Raw genomic sequence first — 6,000 nt, forward strand, 5'->3', positions numbered from 1 at the left:
ATTCCTAGGTATCTAATGGTTTTGGGTGCAATTGTAAATGGGATAGACTCCTTGATTTGTCTCTCTTCTGTCTTGTTGTTGGTGTATAGGAATGCCACTGATTTCTGTGCATTGATTTTATATCCTGCTACTTTACTGAATTCCTGGATGATTTCTAGCAGTTTTGGGGTGGAGTCTTTTGGGTTTTCCACATACAGTATCATATCATCTGCAAAGAGTGAGAGTTTGACTTCCTCTTTGCCGATTTGGATGCCTTTGATTTCTTTTTGTTGTCTGATTGCTGTGGCTAGGACTTCTAATACTATGTTGAATAGCAGTGGTGATAGTGGACATCCCTGCCGCGTTCCTGACCTTAGGGGAAAAGCTCTCAGTCTTTCCCCATTGAGAATGATATTCGCTGTAGGTTTTTCATAGATGGCTTTTATGATATTGAGGTATGTACCCTCTATCCCTATACTCTGAAGAGTTTTGATCAAGAAAGGATGTTGTACTTTGTCAAATGCTTTTTCTGCATCTATTGAGAGGATCATATGATTCTTGCTCTTTCTTTTGTTAATGTATTGTATCACGTTGATTGATTTGCGGATGTTGAACCAGCCTTGCAGCCCAGGAATAAATCCCACTTGGTCATGGTGAATAATTCTTTTAATGTACTGTTGGATCCTATTGGCTAGTATTTTGGTGAGAATTTTTGCATCCATGTTCATCAAGGATATTGGTCTGTAATTCTCTTTTTTGATGGGGTCTTTGTCTGGTTTTGGGATCGAGGTAATGCTGGCCTCATAAAATGAGTTTGGAAGTTTCCCTTCCATTTCTATTTTTTGGAACAGTTTCAGGAGAATAGGTATTAATTCTTCTTGAAATGTCTGATAGAATTCCCCTGGGAAGCCGTCTGGCCCTGGGCTTTTGTTTCTTGGGAGATTTTTGATGACTGTTTCAATTTCTTTAGTGGTTATAGGTCTGTTCAGGTTTTCTATTTCTTCCTGGTTCAATTTTGGTAGTTGATACATCTCTAGGAATGCACCCATTTCTTCCAGGTTCTCTAATTTGCTGGCATAGAGTTGCTCATAATATGTTCTTATAATTGTTTGTATTTCTTTGGTGTTGGTTGTGATCTCTCCTCTTTCATTCATGATTTTGTTGATTTGGGTCATTTCTCTTTTCTTTTTGATAAGTCTGGCCAGGGGTTTATCAATCTTGTTAATTCTTTCAAAGAACCAGCTCCTAGTTTCGTTGATCTGTTCTACTGTTCTTTTGGTTTCTAGTTCATTGATTTCTGCTCTGATCTTTATGATTTCTCTTCTCCTGCTGGGTTTAGGCTTTATTTGCTGTTCTTTCTCCAGCTCCTTTAGGTGTAGGGTTAGGTTGTGTATTTGAGACCTTTCTTGTTTCTTGAGAAAGGCTTGTATTGCTATATACTTTCCTCTCAGGACTGCCTTTGCTGTATCCCAAAGATTTTGAACAGTTGTGTTTTCATTTTCATTGGTTTCCATGAATTTTTTTAATTCTTCTTTAATTTCTTGGTTGACCGATTCATTCTTTAGTAGGATGCTCTTTAGCCTCCATGTATTTGAGTTCTTTCCGACTTTCCTCTTGTGGTTGAGTTCTAGTTTCAAAGCATTGTGGTCTGAAAATATGCAGGGAATGATCCCAATCTTTTGGTACCGGTTGAGACCTGATTTGTGACCTAGAATGTGATCAATTCTGGAGAATGTTCCATGGGCACTAGAGAAGAATGTGTATTCCGTTGCTTTCGGATGGAATGTTCTGAATATGTCTGTGAAGTCCATTTGGTCCAGTGTGTCATTTAAAGTCTTTATTTCCTTGTTGATCTTTTGCTTAGATGATCTGTCCATTTCAGTCAGGGGGGTGTTAAAGTCCCCCACTATTATTGTATTGTTGTCAATGTGTTTCTTTGCTTTTGTTATTAATTGCCTTATATAATTGGCTGCTCCCATGTTCGGGGCATAGATATTTACAATTGTTAGATCTTCTTGTTGGATAGACCCTTTCAGTAGGATATAGTGTCCTTTCTCATCTCTTATTACAGTCTTTGTTTTAAAATCTAGTTTGTCTGATATAAGGATTGCCACCCCAGCTTTCTTTTGGTGTCCATTAGCATGGTAAATGGTTTTCCACCCCCTCACTTTCAATGTGGGGGTGTCTTTGGGTCTAAAATGAGTCTCTTGCAGACAGCATATTGATGGGTCTTGTTTTTTAATCCAATCTGATAGCCTGTGTCTTTTGATTGGGGCATTGAGCCCATTTACATTCAGGGTAACTATTGAAAGGTATGAATTTAGTGCCATTGTATTGCCTGTAAGGTGACTGTTAACTCTCTGTTGTCTGTGTTCGTTTCTGCTCTTTGCTGCTTTTAGGTTCTCTCTTTGCTTAGAGGACCCCTCTCAATATTTCTTGGAGGGCTGGTTTCGTGTTTGCAAATTCCTTTAGTTTTTGTTTGTTCTGGAAGCTTTTTATCTCTCCTATTTTCAATGATAGCCTAGCTGGATATAGTATTCTTGGCTGCATATTTTTCTCGTTTAGTGCTCTGAAGATATCTTGCCAGTCCTTTCTGGCCTGCCAGGTCTCTGTGGATAGGTCTGTTGCCAATCTAATGTTTCTACCATTGTAGGTTACATATCTCTTCTCCCGAGCTGCTTTCAGGATTTTCTCTTTGTCTCTGAGACTCGTAAGTTTTACTATTAGATGTCGGGGTGTTGACCTATTATTATTGATTTTGAGAGGGGTTCTCTGTGCCTCCTGGATTTTAATGCCTGTTTCCTTCCTCACAGTAGGGAAGTTCTCTGCTATAATTTGCTCCAATATACCTTCTGCCCCTCTCTCTCTCTCTTCTTCTTCTGGGATCCCAATTATTCTAATGTTGTTTCGTCTTATCGTATCACTTATCTCTCGAATTCTGCCCTCGTGATCCTGTAATTGTTTCTCTCTCTTTTTCTCAGCCTCTTTATTTTCCATCATTTGGTCTTCTATATCGCTGATTCTCTCTTCTGCCTCATTTATCCTAGCAGTTAGTGCCCCCATTTTGGATTGCACCTCATCAATAGCCTTTTTGATTTCGATTTGGTTAGATTTTAGTTCTTTTATTTCCCCAGAAAGGGTTTCTCTAATAACTTCCACGCTTTTTTCAAGCCCAGCTAGTATCTTTAAAGTCATGATTCTGAACTCTAGGTCCGACATCGTACTAATGTCCGTATTGAGTAGGTCCCTGGCTGACGTTACTACCTCTTGTTCTTTTTGCTGAGGTGATTTCTTTCGTCTTGTCATTTTGTCCAGAGGAGAATAGATGAATGAGAGAACAAAATGCTAACAGGTTTACAACGTCCCCAGCAAATATACTGTATACAAATCAGAAAAGACCTGAAACCAGGGGAAAAGAAAGGGAAAGAAAGAAAAAAGAAAGAGAAAAAAAAAAAGGAAAAAAAAAGGATAAAAACAAAAACAGAACAATACAAAAAAAGCAGAATGTGATCAAATATGATCAGGCTAGTGCATAGATCAGTGCCACACACTAGATTTTGGGCGTATTTTGGTCTGTTAGAAAAAAGTGCCTCCTAAAATTTTAAAGGAAGAAAGACATATATGTACAAAATAAGGGTTGATACAGTGAAGGGATGGAAGATGACTGTAAAGATGAAAATTATAAAAGATTTTATAAAAGGACTTGGTAAGATAAGTTGTTTGAAAAAAGAAAGAAGATTTAAGAAAAAGAAAAGAAAAAAAAAAGGAAAAAGGGAGAGAATGTGATCAGGCAGGAGACTAGAACAAAGCCATACACTAGTGATTTAGGGTATATTTTGATCTGTTAGAAGAAACTGTACCCCAAAATTTTAAAGAGAGAACAACTTATATATATATGCCAAAAATAAGGGTAACTACTATGAAGGGATAAAATATGACTCTAAAAATGAAAAATAAAAAATGTTTTTTTTTTTAAAAAAAGGGATTGATAAGATGTTGGTTGAAAAAGGGAAAAAGAAAAATAAAAAAAAACAGTCAACAAAAATTAACTTTGATGAAATAATGGATCATGGTAAAAAAAAAAAAAAAAAGCCATGAATCTATGTGCAGTATTCCCCTAGCGCTGGAGTTCTCCCATTCTCCTTGATCGATCAACTTGGTCTTGGCTTGTTGGCTGTTTGTGCTGATCTTCTGGGGGAGGGGCCCGTTGCTGTGGTTTCCAAATGTCTTTGCCGGAGGCGGAATTGCCCCGCCCTTGTCGGTCCGGGCTAAGGAAGCTGCTCCGGTTTGTTCTTAGGAGCTTTTGTTCCCTGCAAGCTCTCGGTACAGCTTTGGAGGACCAGGGCAGAAATGGTGGCCTCCCAATCTCCACCCAGAGGAGCTGAGAACTCGGGGCCCCGCTCCTCAGTGTGTCCCCAGAGAAAAGCAGTCACTCCCGTGTCCCCGGTCTCCGGCCGCACTCCGTGCTCACCCGGCCTGTGATGGAGCGTTGCTATCTCTGGCACCCGACCCCGCACGGAGTCTCCAAACCCAGCAGATCCCTGCAGTGCGTTCCCGCACCGCTCCTCCCCGGGAAGGAAGGGGAGTCTCCCCGGATCTGCTGCTTGTTGGGTCCCTGCTGGGGGAGCCGTGCCCCGACTGGGCCGCAGATCACAGTTTATGAACCCCGAGCTGAGAGCCCGCGACTCTGCTCCGTCTCTGCAGCCGGCTTCCCCGCTCTGATACCTGGGAGCTCTGGCGCATTCAGGCACCCCCGGTCTCTCCGTGACCCCAAGGGTCCTGAGACCACACTGTCCCGGGAGGATTCCACCCCCCGCTTAGCCACTGCAGCGACGTCCCTCCGCCGAGCCAACTTCTAAAAGGTCCGATTTTGTGCTCCGCGGCTCTATCACTTGCCAGAAGCGGCCGGCGGAGGCCCCTCCCCCGCCGTCTATCCTCCCGAATATCGCCTCGGATTCACTTCTCCGCACGCCCTACCTTCCAGTAAGTGGTCGCTTCTCTGTTCAGAGAGTTGTTGCTACTCTCCTGTTCGATCTCCTGTTGAGTTCGTAGGTGTTCAGAATGGTTTGATCCCTATTCAGCTGAATTCCTGAGACCAGACGAAATCTAGGTCTCCTACTCCTCCGCCATCTTGCTCCGCCCCCTATATAAGGAATTCTTACAACTCTATAGCAAAAGAGCATAATCTAACTAAAACATGGACAAAGGACATGAAGAGATTTTTTTTCAAAGAAGACATACAAATGGCCAACAGGTACATGAAAAGTTGTTCACTATCATTAATCATCAGGGAAATGCAAATCAAAACAATGAGATATCACCTCATAACCATTAGGATGGTTATTATCAAAAAGATAATAAGTGTTGGCAAGGATGTGGAGAAAAGGGAACCTCTTTGCACTGCTAATGGGAATATAAATTGGTACAGCCATTATAGAAAATAGTATGGAACTTACTCAAAAAGTCAAAAATAGAATTACCATATGATCCAGCTGTCCCATTAGTCAATATATATCCAAAGAAAATGAAATCAGGATCTCAGAGATATCTGCAGTGCCATGTTCACTGCAGCATTATTCACAATAGCCAAGAATATGGAAGTGACCTAAGTGTCCATGAACAGATGGATAAAGAAAATGTTGTATACTTACATGTGTATATAAATTTGTATGTGTATTTAGATGTATACATACACACATACACATGCACACACAAGGAAATTACTAAGCCATTAAAAAAAAAAAAGAAATCCTGGGACAACTGAGTGGCCCAGTTGGTTAAGCATCTGACTTTGGATCATGTCTTGAGCTCAGGGTCCTGAGATTGAGCCCCACATTGGGCTCCCTGCTCAGCGGGGAGTCTGCTTGTCTCTCTCCCTCTGTCCCCCCTCCCACTTGTGCTCACTCTCTCTCAAATAAATAAATAAAATCTTAAGAAAGAAGGGAAGGAAGGAAGGAAGGAAGGAAGGAAGAAAAAAGAAAGAAAGAAAGAAAGAAAGAAAGAAAGAAAGAAAGAAAGAAA

The sequence above is a fragment of the Callorhinus ursinus genome, unplaced genomic scaffold, assembly GCF_003265705.2.
Source record: "Callorhinus ursinus isolate GAN/ISIS: 27379988/994484 unplaced genomic scaffold, GSC_fseal_2.0 scaffold3, whole genome shotgun sequence".
NCBI classification, from domain to species: domain Eukaryota; kingdom Metazoa; phylum Chordata; class Mammalia; order Carnivora; family Otariidae; genus Callorhinus; species Callorhinus ursinus.